Here is a 13548-nt window from a genome sequence, read left to right as displayed (position 1 = left end):
GACAGAAAAAATTCTTTTTAGGATTAGATAACTTTAGATTTGGTTCAGAATCAGTTAAGGAACTCTTTAAGTTTTTAAGGATAGCTAAATAGTTCAAGTGGAGGATCCATAAAATGATCCCTGTTGTCAAAATTTAATGAATTTTACTTCTAATAAAGAAGCACAAATGCTAATATTAAGTCCTTGGTCCTATAAAGACATACTGAAGAGAGAGCTAATCTTGTAAAAATATCTGCATGATTGCATTAAAGTATGATAAATAAGACATTCAAATCATCTGCTTAAATTTCCTTTGTTTAAGAATATATTTCTGTCTCTAATCTATTTACGGAGAGACCATGGTCTACTGGAATTTGCCTGGTGTAGGTTCAAATAAATTTTCCTCTGAAGAGCGACTCCTAAATAAATCTGATGAAAGGATTACAAACTCCATGTAGAAGAAAGCACAATAATCTGTGAAACTGAGGTACAGAATCAAGTATAGGTTGTTAGTACCAACCCAATCAGTCATTCACCCCTAACAAGCACTGAATGACATAGGACAGAATCTTGAATAGACTGATGTTGACAACTTTGAGTCTAAGGACAGAAATCATGGCAGGTTATCTAAGCACTATTTCGGCACTGCGTTTCAGATGGAATAAAGTCACACCAGCATTATTCATGATTTAGAAGCCAAGAAAGATTGAGATCAGAAAGGAGATCTGCCTAAATCTGGAAAATCCTAACTGGGATATGCACACATATATTTCTTTGAATCTACAGCACAACATTCACTACATAAGGTTGATTTTTTTTAAGTTATCATTATTTATAGCAAAGACTCACCATTATTTGTGACAAAAACATTCAAGTTTTTTTTAACTTTCTAATGGATTACATCAAGTCTAATAAAAAGCTAAAAATAACAAAAACTAATGGTTTTATAAAGCTCTATTATTAAATCTCAAAATACAAACTAAAAGCACATGCTTTCTTTCTATTTATTTGAAAAATTTTTCTGAGGCCTTTAGTATGTTAGGACTCATCTTCATTAGAGATTTAACTAGGGAAAGAGGAATAGTAGAATGCATTCCTATAATAAGGAACAAACTTACTTCCAAAGCAAAATGTAAAATATGAGAAAGTAATATATTTATAATACACTAACTGGAAAAGCTAGTCTCCAAATGTCTAAAACTTCAAGTTATTGTGATAAATCATGGGAAAGTCACAATTAGGTGAGTCCAAAATAGCTAAATAGAATTCTGCTGAAGACGACCTTCACTTTACATTTTTATCTAACTGGGTCCAAGACATTTATTACATGATACTTCTTTCATTCTAATGAAAAATTCTGATGTCATATGGTCAACATCCTCTGAGTTGACTCCACAGATTGCAGTTTTCCCTTAACAGTTACCTACTTTTCTAACAATTAAGTTTCTTTTTGATTGCACTTTGTACATGTGGCTGCCTTGTATCTGTATTTTTCATTACACTGTCAGAGTAATTGTTTATGCTCAATTAAACCGTTTACAATGAAAACTTCCTTAAAGGAAGGGCTTCAAGATGGCTGACTAAAGGCATGTGATACTTGATCCTTCCAGAAATAAGAACTAAAATATTGAATAGATAATCATACTTTGAATAGATCCCCTAAAAAAGAAAATGCTGAAATGTAGTGAAAAATGGCAAGACATGCCTAAGACATGGAAGGAAAGGAAAATGAGGCAGCCAGCTCAACTGGGAACAGCTGGAGAGACTCCCCAAAAGCAGGGAAAGGGTGAGTGGCCACCAGTGGTCTATATTTCCATGGTGGATTTCTGCAATTCTAGCCATGGAAGAGCCCCTCAACTCACACAAACCCTAAGACTAACATAAGGAGCTTTTTGAAGACCACCCAATGACATTGCTTCACAAAGAGAGCTCACACTGGGTCCACACGTGCCCTGAGTCCTAAGCAGGTGTAGCAACACACCATTTTGAGACCCTAACCCCCAACAACTGCATCTTTCCCTGGGAAGTGACAGTCCCTGCATCTCCACATCTCTGGAACACCATTGATAGTCCCTTCCCACAGCCAGGTACTGTTGCTGGCTGTTGCCAGAGCCCAAGTGCAAGCCATTGGCAGCAACCCAGTCTCCATCAGTAGCAGGGTCTCTGTGCATTTAAAATTCCCTGAGGGAAGATTATACCCCACTTATAGACACCATCTGTGGCCAATAAACCCACTTAACCACTTGTTTATCCTTAACCACTTGTGTATGTCTGCTGCCAAGGAATACAACCCCACCCTCCACAGCAGCAGTAGACTCATAGTGCAATCACTGCTGCCCCTACCTAAGCATTCCACCAGGCATCCAGGGATCACCCTGTCCTACTCACCTCTCTCGGCACCTGTGCACTTCTTTCAGAGGCCTGTAGATGGACAAACACAGCCTGGTAACTGCAATCACAGCTGGCCACCCACCTGTATGTGCCATTGGAGAGCACTGGAACTAATCCATCCAGTCCACTGCAATCACCACTAACAGCAACCACTAAGTGGACTTCTGGGGGGCCAGAGGATTGTCTTCACCACTGCTACTGCTATCACCCATGGAACACCAACTTGGGTGGTCTCCAGGGGCCCAAGAACCTTCCCACCTACCTGGCCCATTGTTGCCATTACCAGCACTCAAGCAAGCTGACTGGAGGCCCAAGAATCACTTCACTTAAACCCACTAACACTGGTGTCAACATTATTGCTCTGGGCTTGAGGACAGGCAGGATGGCCTGCCACTCCTGTATTGTGGCCAAACGACTGGCCTATTTGATGTCTTCATCCCCAGTAAAACTTTACCACAGTCTCCACAAACAAACACACCCTCAGCTGGTGTGGAAACCATAGACACTACTGACATGGTTTACAGCCAAATAAATTATATAGAGACTACACTACTGCACACTCAGAATTAAAGCCAAAGCACCTTATCCAACAAACACCACAGATAACATCTTCAGAAAAAAAGTCCTTTCTTATTAAAACAAATTCAAAAAATAGAAAAAAGTGACTAGTATACCAGGTGTGCAAATATCAATTTAAGAACAGAATAAACATGAAAAAGCAAGGAAATACAACAACCTCCTCCAAAAAATAAAAAAATAAAAATAAAATAATTCTCCATCAACAATTCCAATGAAGAAATTTGTGAAATTCCAGAAAAACAATTCAAAGCAGTGGTATTTTAAAAGCTCACTTAGAAACAAGATAATTCAGAAAAACAATACAAAGAAATCAGAAAAGTTATTCAGGATATGAATGAGCAATTTAGCAAAGAGATAGATATCACAAAAAAGAACCAAATAGAAAATTCTTAAACCGATGAATTCATTGAATGAAATACAAAATACTCAAAGCTTTGACAAAGGAATACATCAAGCAGAAGAAAAAGTTTCTGAACCCAAAGACAAGTCTTTTGAAATAACTGAGTCAGACAAAAATAAAGATAAAAAATTTAAAAAAGTTAACAAAGTCTATGAGACATATAGCACACCATAAGGCCACCAAATATTTAAATTTTGGGAGTCTCTCAAAGGTAGAGAGAAAAAAAAGATACAAAACATATTTATTGAAATAAGAGCTGAAAACTTTCTAACTCTAACAAGAGATTGAGACATCCAGATATAGGAAGCTCAGAGATTTCCAAAGAGAAACAATTCTAAAAGATATTCCCAAGACCTTATAGTAAAATTGTCAAAGATCAATGACAAAAAGATTTTTAAAAACAGCAACAGAAAAGCATCCACTCACTTCTAAGTCAATCCCACCAGACTAACAGCAGATTTCTTATCAGAAACCTCATAGGCCAGGAGAGCATGAGATGATATATTCAGTGCTGAAAGAATAAAAATAAATAAACCTGGCATCCAAGGACATCCTGTACAGGAAATTTATCCTGCATGAATGAAGAAGAAATAGTCTTTCCCAGGTAAGCAAAAGCTGAGGAAATTTGTCACCACTAGACCGATCCTACAATAAATGCTTAAGGGAGCTGTACATGTGGGAATGAAAAATATAATATCTACCACTAGGAAAACACACAGAATATAAAACACAGTGGTACAGTATACATACAAATGAGAAAAAAAGGACTCAGATGTTACCACCACAGGAAACCATGCAACAAGAATGATAAACAATAAGGAGGAGAAAGAAATAAGGATACAGAAACAATTAGAAACTAATTAACAAAATGACAGGGGGAAAAAAAAAACCTCACATATCTATATCAACCTTGAAGGTAAATCGATTAAACTTTCTACTTAAAAGATGTAGACTGACTAAAGTCAAAAAGCAAAACAAGACAAAAAACAAACATGACCCAACTATACAATGCCTGTGAGAAACTCACTGCATCTATAAAGACACAAACAGAAAATAGAGAGATGGAAAAAGATAACCCATGCAAACAGAAACCAAAATGAGCAGGAATAGCTATACTTACTTCAGGTAAAACAGACTTTTTAGTCAAGACAAAAAAGCTCATTATATAATTATTAAAGAATCAATTCAGTGAAAGGATATTACAATGCTAAACATATATGCACCCAATAGAGGAGCACCAGATATACAAAACAAATATTATCAGATGTAAAGGGAAGAACAGATTTCAATACAATAATAGTTAAGGACTTCAACACCCTACCTAATGATTGGTCAGCATTAGACCAATCATCTACACAGAAAATCAACAAAGAAACATTGGATTTAAACTGCATTTGAGAGCAAATGTACCTAGAAGACATTTACAGATTATTTTATCCGAAAACAGCAGAATACACATTCTTCTCATAAGCATACAGAACATTCTCCATGCCCTATGTTAGGACACAAAGCAAATCTCAACAAATTTTTAAAAATTAAATTATAGCAAGTATCCTCTCGGGCCATAATAGAATAAAACTAGCAATCAGTAACAATAGGAACTTTGGAAGCCGTACAAATACATATAAATTAAACAAGATGCTCCTGAATAACCACTGGGTCAAGGAAGTAATTGAGAAAGAAATAAAATAATTACTTGAAAAGATGAAAAGCGAGACACAACATACCAAAACCTATGGAATACAGCAAAAACAATGCTAAAATGCAAGTTTATAACAACAAACATATATATATGATCAATGAAACAAAAAATTGTTTTCGAAAAGGTAAGTAAATAAACCACTAGCTCGAGTAACCAAGAAAAAGAGAAAAATCCCAAATAAAATCAGAAACAAACAAAAAAGGACAAAACTGATACCATGATAACACAAAAGGTAATCAGAGACTTTTATGGACAACTATATACTAACAAATTGGAACAAAATGAATACCAGGACACATACAACCTACCAAGACTGAAACAAGAAGTAGAAAACCTAAACAGAGAAGTAACAAATAATAAGACTGAATCAGTGATGAAAATTCTCCTCCCCCCCGCAAAAAAAATCCTGAATCGAATAGCTTCTCTGGTGAAATGTACCAAACTTTCTAAGAACATATATCAATTCTATTCCAACTATTCAAAAATATTTAAAAGAAGGGAATTCTCCCTAACTCATTCTACGAGGTCAGTATTACTCTGATACCAAAGGCAGACAAAGATGCAACAAGAAAACTACACTCCAATATCCCTGATATACAGATACAAACATCTTCAACAAAATGCTAGCATATCAAATCTAAAAGTACATCAAAAATATAATACACCATGATCGAGTGACATTTATCTGAAGATGTAAGAATAGTTCAACCCATGCAAATCAATAAATGTCATGCATCACATCAACAATATGAAGAAGAGAAACCATATGATCACCTGAATAGATGTAAAAAAAAAGCGTTTGAAAAAATTCAACATCACTTCATGAAAAAAACTCTCAATAAACAGCCTTATAGGCATAAAAGGAACATGCCTTAAGATAATAAATGCTATATATGACAAACCTAAAGCTAACATTGGACAGACTGGGAAAAACTGGAAAATCTTTCCTCTAAAAACTGGAACAAAACAAGGATGTCCACTTTCATCACTCCTACTCAACACAGTACTGGCAGACTTAGCCAGAGCAATCAGGTAAGAGAAAGAAATAATTAGTGTTCTCACTAGAGTGAGAGAAAATATTTGTAAACTATTCATCCAACAAAAAACTAATATACAGAATATACAAGGAATCTAAACAATTTAACAGTTAAAAAAACTAAATAAACCCATTAAAAAGTGGACGAATTATCTGAATATATATTTTTCAAAAGAATAAAAAGGCCAAGAGGTAGTTGAAAAAATGCTCAACATTACAAATCATCAGAAAAATGCAAATTAAAACCACATTGAAATATCATCTTAACCCAGTTAGAACAGCTATTATTAAAAAGACAAAAAATAATAATAACAAACAGATGTTGGGAAGGATGCAAAGAAAAGGGAACTCCTATACATTGTTGGTGGAAATGTAAATTAATACATGCACTATGGAAAACAGTAAGAAGATTTCTTTAAAAACTGTAAATAGAAGTATCATATGATACAGCAATCCCCTACTGCGCACTTATACAGAGGAAAATAAATCAGCATTTCAAAAAGATACTTGCACCCATATGTTTATTGCAGTATTATTCACAATAGCAAAGATACAAACTGAACCTGTGTCCATTAATTTTAGAACGAATAAAGAAATGTGGTATATATACACAAGGGAATACTATTTGGCCATAAAAAACAATAACTCATGGCATTTGCAGCAACACGGATGAACTTGAGGTCATTATTTTAGGTGAAATAAGCCAGGCACATAAAAATAAATAGTGCATATTCTCACTCATGTGGGAGCTAAAAAGGCTAATCTCATAGAGTTAGAGAGCAGAATGATAAATACTAGAGCCTGGGAATAATGAGTGGCTGGGTAGTGTGATGAAGAGACGGTAGTTAATGGGTACAAACATACAGTTAAAAAGAATAAATAAGCTCTAATGTTCAATAGCAGAGTAGGGTGATTATAGTTAATAACAGTTTTGTGTGTATTTTAAAACAGCCAAAAGAAAGGGCTTGAAATGTCCTGACACATGGAAAAGATAAACACTTAAGGCAAAGGATACTCTAAGTGCTCTGACTTGACCATTCCACATTCTATGCATGTAATAAAATACCACATGTGCCACATTTATATGTAAAAAGAGTATATGTATCAATAAAAAATAAAAAAAATAAAGTCATCACATGTCAGCATAAAGATAAAATAATAGCCAAATTTATTTTTTATTATAATGCCAAATCTAAGCTAGTGTATTTCCAAAGTGCTCATTTTTTGAACCCAGACTTTACAAATTTTATTTTTTACTTTCTTATTTGTATATATGTGTATCAGTTAAAAATAAAGGAGAGTTAACATAACATAACATTTCCCTGATGATTCGTGATGTTGAGCATTTTTTCAACTACCTGTTGGCCATTTTTATATTTTTTTCCAAGTAATACTTGTGTTGGGGTGACAATAATAACCAAATATTATCATAAGAAGCTTATTGCTTTTAAAAGTACTGTGCTTTGGTGATACACCACAGAAACAGAATAACAAATAAACGTCAAATTATCATCTCAATAGATGCAGACAAAGCATTCAACAAAATCCAGCATCTCTTTATGATTAAAACTCTCAGCAAAATTGGCATACAGGGACATACCTCAATGTAATAAAAGCCATCTAGGACAAACACACAGCTAACGTAATACTGAATGAGAAAAATTTGAGGAAGCATTCCCTATGAGAACTGTAACAAGAAAAGTATGCCCACTCTCACTATTCCTCTTCAATATAGTACTAGAAGTTCTAGCCAGAGAAATCATACAAGAAAAAGAAATAAAGGGCATCCAAATCAGTAAAGGGGAAGTTAAACTGTTGCTGTCTGCTGATATGATTGTTTACCTAGAAAACCCTAAAGACACCTCTGGAAAGCTCCTAGAACTGATGAAAGAATTTAGCAACGTTTCTGGATACAAAATTAATGTAGGCAAATCAGTAGCTCTTGTATACACCAATAGCAACTAAGCCGAGAATCAAATCAAGAACTCAACCTCTCTTAGAATAGCTGCAAAAACAAACAAACAAAAAACCACTTAGGATTATACCTAACCAAGGAGTCAAAAGACCTCTACAAAACACTGCTAAAAAAAATCATACACAAACAAACAAATGAAAACACATCCCATGCTCATGGATGGGTAAAATCAAAATATTGTGAAAATGACCATACTGTCAAAAGCAATCTACAAATTCAATGCAATTCCCATAAAAATACCAGAATCATTCTTCACAGAATTGGAAAAAAAAATCCTAAAATTAATATGGAACCAAATAAAAAACCCGCATAGCCACAGTAAGTCTTCGCAAAAACAACAAATCTGGAAGAATCACATTACCCAACTTCAAACTATACTATAAGGCCATAGTCACAACAATAGCATGGTACTGGTATAAAAATAGGCACATAGACCAAGGGAACAGAATAGAGAACCCAGAAATAAACCTAAATACTTACAGCCAACCAATATTTGACAAAGCAAACAAAAATATAAAGTGGGTAAAACACACCCTATTCAATAAATGGTGCTGGGATAATTGGCAAGCTACAAGCAGAAGAATAAAACTGAATCATCATCTCTCATCTTATTCAAAAATCAACTCAAGTTGGATCAAAAACTTAAATCTGAGACCTAAAACTATTAAAATTCTAGAAAATAACATTGGAAAAACCCTTCTAGACATTGGCTTAGTCAAAAAGTTCATGACCAAGACCCAAAATCAAATGCAATAAAAATAAATACTTGGGACTTAATTAAACTAAAGAGATTTTGCAGGGCAAAAGGAACTGTCAGCAGAGTAAACATACAACCCACACAATCTATGTATCTGACAAAGGACAATTGTCCATAATCTACAACAAACTCAAATATATTAGCAAAAAAAAAAAAAAAAATCCATCAAAAAGTGGGCTAAGGACATGAATAGACAATTCTTAAAAGAAGATATGCAAATGTCCAATAAACATATGAAAAAATGCTCATCAGTAATGATCAGAGAAATGAAAATCAAAACCACAATGGGACACCACCTTACTCTTGTAAGAATGGCTATAATAAAAAAATCAAAACATAATAGATGTGGGTGTGCATGCCGTGAACAGGGAACATTTCTATGCTGATGGTGGGAATATAAACTAGTACAACCACTATGGAAAACAGTATGGAGATTCCTTAAAGTACTACAAGTAGAACTACCATTTGATCCAGCAATATCACTACTGTGTATCTAACCAGAGGAAAAAGAAGTCATTATACGAAAAAGATACTTGCACACATGTGTTTACAGCAGCACAATATGCAATTACAAAAATGTCAAACCTACTCAACTGCTAGTCAATCAATCAGTGGATAAAGAAACTGTGGTATCAGTAGTTCAAGACCAGCCCGGCTAACATGGTGAAACTCTATCTCTACTAAAAATACAAAATTGGCCAGGCATGGTAGTGCCTGCCTGTAATCCCAGCTACTCGGGAAGATGAGGCAGAAGAATCACTTGAACCCTGGAGGTGGAGGTTGAAGTTAGCCAAGATCATGCCACTGACTCAAGCCTGGGCAACAAGAGCGAAACTTCGTCTCAAAAAACAAACAAAAAAACACAAAAAAAGGAAACTGTGGTTTTATATATATATATATCTCCACATATATATGATATCTTATATATATATATATGTGATGGAATATTACTCAGCCATAAAAAGGAATTAATAAATGGCATTTGCAGTGACTTGGATGAGACTGGAGACTATTATTCTAAGTGAAGAAACTCAGGAATGGAAAACCAAACATTGTTATTTTCTTTCTCATAAGTGAAAGCTAAGCTATGAGGAAGCAAAGGCATAAGAATGACACAATGAACTTTACAGTCTCAGGAGAAAAGGGTGGGAAGAGGATGAGGGATAAAAGACTACAAATGGGTGCAGTGTAAACTGCTTGGGTGATGAATGCACCAAAATCTCATAAATCACCACTGAAGAATTTACTCTTATAACCAAACAGCACCTGTTCCCCAATAACCTATGAGAAAAAAAGTACTGTGCTATAGAAAACTGCTTAGCATAAGTAACTTATGCCCATTTAAAAGAAAATATTCAAGGAGATATGATGACAAAGCCTAGATTCTTCAGTTTAGCCATATAATTTTCCTCCTACTTTCTTTCTAGAATACTGATTTTAAAAATTCATCTAGCACTTAAGACAATGAATTAAAACAACTAACAATATATTAATATATCCAAATCCAGATATAGGACTTATTCACGCAAGACATGGTAAAGAGTAAGTTAGTGTTCAGTTTAACCACAGGGGTTTAATAAATCCAGTAGAGAACTACTGCACTTCTGGGCTTTTTTCCCCACACACAACCTCTAGTTCATGGATATCATTACATTTATTTAACTAGTTTTTTTCAGTGTTTCATAGCAAACCATGTACTTATTTCAAATGCTTTATTATATTAGTAATGACAAAGTTATCTGAAGCATATAGTATCTCCATCATATATAATAGCCTTCCACTACCACAAATGAAAAAGAGGGAGAAGTAGTAACATAAATTTTCATGGCTACAAAGCTAGAAAGTGGCACTGACAGCATAGAACTGAATTCCTTTGGCATCCACATTCCAGGATGCTTGTCCAACAGATTCTGAGTCTCTATAATCAGGATAAGTATGAGGACAGAGACAATTAGGGACTGCTTTGTGAATTATGAGTATGGTGATTTCTGCTATAAAAAATCTTCACTGTAAATTAGACCCATAATAAGCCCATGAGTCTGTCACAGACAATGAATGTAAAAAACAAATCCATAAAAGAAAGGCAAAAAAATGCCTTTAAAAGAACAAAAAACATGTGATGAACATCATTAATACCTTCCTACTCTGGAAACAATTACTAAAGACAGATTGTAGGCATAGCTTAGAACACAGATATAGAAAAGAATATACCACCTTGTTAGGGTAAGAGTCAATACCATTTTTACCTGGGAAAAATGTTAAAATAATACCTAAACTATAATTAAATAAAAATTCAGCACTTATTCTCTGTCACCGGGTACACAGATCGAAAAGCAAAACAGTGCTAGACATGGAATTGAAATATAAATATAAGAAAATTCTTAAGTAATCCTTTATCCAAAAGCCTGAGGTCAAGTGATTTTCAGAATTCAGAATTATTCAGAATTTACAAAATAACACCCTTAACTATGTCTATAGCTGGTGTAATCAAAAACATTAATATCTCTGCAGCAAAAGTATAACCACACTTTGATTTTTAAAAATTGTAAATAGCTTCTTTTCAATTCCAATCAGGTAAGATTTTGTTATCATGTAATTCATAAAATAACTTTCACTTCTCAGGGGATTTTGTTTGCTTATTTGTGTTTAGAATCTCAAAATTGCAGATAATGTGACTAAAGAGCTGCAATATTATTTAAGAAGTACACAATTAAAATTTAAAAGGGATGTATTTTTTTTTTTTAAACAGAGTTTTGTCAATTTGTCAAACTCATTCTCCATCCAGTTTTGTTACCTTGTTGGTGAGGAGTTGTAATCCCTTGGAGGAGGAGAGACATTCTGGTTTTCAGTGATTTCAGCATTTTTGCACTGGTTTCTTCCTATCTTCATGGACTTATCTACCTTTGGTCTTTGAAGTTGGTGACTTCTGGATGGGATCTCTAAGTGGACATCCTTTCTATTGATGTTGAAGCTATTTCTTTCTGTTTGTTTAATTTTCCTTCTAACCGTCAGGCCCCTCTGCTGCAGGACTGCTGCTGGTCCACTCCAGACCCTTCTTACCTGGGAATCACCTGCAGGGGCTGCAGAACAGCTAGGATTGCTGCCGGTTCCTTCCTCTGGTTGTTTTGTCCCAGAAAGGTACCCGCCAGAGATCAGCCAGAGCTCTCCTGTATGAGGTATCTCTTTGGATATATAGGGATCAGGGAGCCACCTACAGAGGCAGTCTGTCCCTTATCAGAGCTCAGGTGCTGTGCTGGGAGCCTCATTGCTACCTTCAGAGCTGCTGGGCAGGGACATTTAAGTCTGCTGCAGCCAAACTCACAACCACCCCTTTTCCCTGGTGCTCTTTCTCAGGAAGTTGGGGCTTTATTTAAAAAAGTCCCTGATGGGCTGCTGCCTTGTTTCAGAGATGCCCTGCCCAGCAAGGAGGCAGTCTAGTCACAATCTGCCTGCAGAGGCATTGCTGAGTTGCCATGAGCTCCCCTCAGCTGCTGTGTAAACTTCCTTGAACTTTTGTTTACACAGGTAAGGTTAGAAATGCCTTGGTAATGGCAGACTGCCTTGGTAATGGCAGACACCCTTCCCAACACTGAGCTCCACCATCCTGGGTCGAGCTCAAACTGCTGTGCTGGCTGCAAAAATCCCAACCAGTGGGTTTCAGTTTGCTGGTCTTTTTGGGGGTGGGAACTGCCAAGCCCGATCACTTGGCTCCCTGCCTTCAGCCCCTTTTTTTCAGGGCAATGGGCTGCTCTGTTTCACAGGTGTTCCAGGCACCAGCTAAAATGGCCACCCAGATTTGTGCTGGAAACCCATGTGCTTGTCACCCAACAGGAATCTCCTGTTTTGTGGGCTGTAAAGATCCTGGGAGAGTGCAGTATCTGAACCAGAGGGCCAGAGTGGCTGGAAAAGTCCCTGATGGCCTCCATTGGGTGTGTGGGGGGGTCCTCTGGCACACTGCACTTCCTGGGTGAGGCAGCGCCCCACCCTGCCTCAGTTTGTCCTCCCTGGGCAACACCCACTGTCCAACCAAACCCATTGAGATGAACCTGGTACCTTGGTTAGAGATGCAGAGATTACTTGCCTGCTGTGTCACTCTCACTGGGAACTGCATTCCGGAGCTGCTCCTATGCAGCCATCTAGCGGAAGTAGGCCTCAGAAGGTGGGTAATGACAAATTTCTGTGAGCTAAAGGAAAAGGTTCTAACCCAATGCAAAGAAACTGAGAACCTTGAAAAAAGGTTAGACAAAATACTAACTAGAATAACCAGCTTAAAGAATAACATAAAAGATTTGATGGAATTGAAAAACACAGCACGAGAACTTCATGAAGCATACACAAGTTTCAATAACCAAATCGATCAAGCACAAGAAAGGGTATCAGGGATTAAAGATCAACTCAATGAAATAAAATGAGAAGGTAAGACTATAGAAAAAACAGTGAAAAGAAATGAACAATCTCCAAGAAATATGGGATCATGTGAAAAAACCTAATCTACATTTTATCAGTGTAGTAGTGTATCCAGGAGACCCATCTCATGTGCAAAGACACACATAGACTCAAAATAAAGGGATGGAGGAAGATTTACCAAGCAAATAGAGAGAAACAAACAAACAAAAACAACAACAAAAAAAAAAACAGGGGTTGCAATCCTAGTCTTGGATAAAATGGACTTTAAACCAACGAAGGTCAAAAGAGACAAAGAAGAGCATTATATAATAATAAAGAGATC

General features: G+C 36.0%; 1 protein-coding gene across 2 annotated transcripts in view; it reads right to left on the bottom strand.

The window, feature by feature from the left end:
- Nucleotides 1-13548, bottom strand: part of CCSER1 (coiled-coil serine rich protein 1) — a 1355695-nt gene that overhangs the window by 273087 nt on the left and 1069060 nt on the right. The gene's annotated exons all lie outside the window — the stretch shown is intronic.

This window comes from Aotus nancymaae, unplaced genomic scaffold, assembly GCF_030222135.1.
Source record: "Aotus nancymaae isolate 86718 unplaced genomic scaffold, 86718_ANA_hifiasm-v0.15.2.pri h1tg000006l, whole genome shotgun sequence".
NCBI lineage: Eukaryota > Metazoa > Chordata > Mammalia > Primates > Aotidae > Aotus > Aotus nancymaae.
The sequence above is the reverse complement of the archived record's forward strand: the minus strand, read 5'-3'. Positions and strand labels throughout refer to the sequence as shown.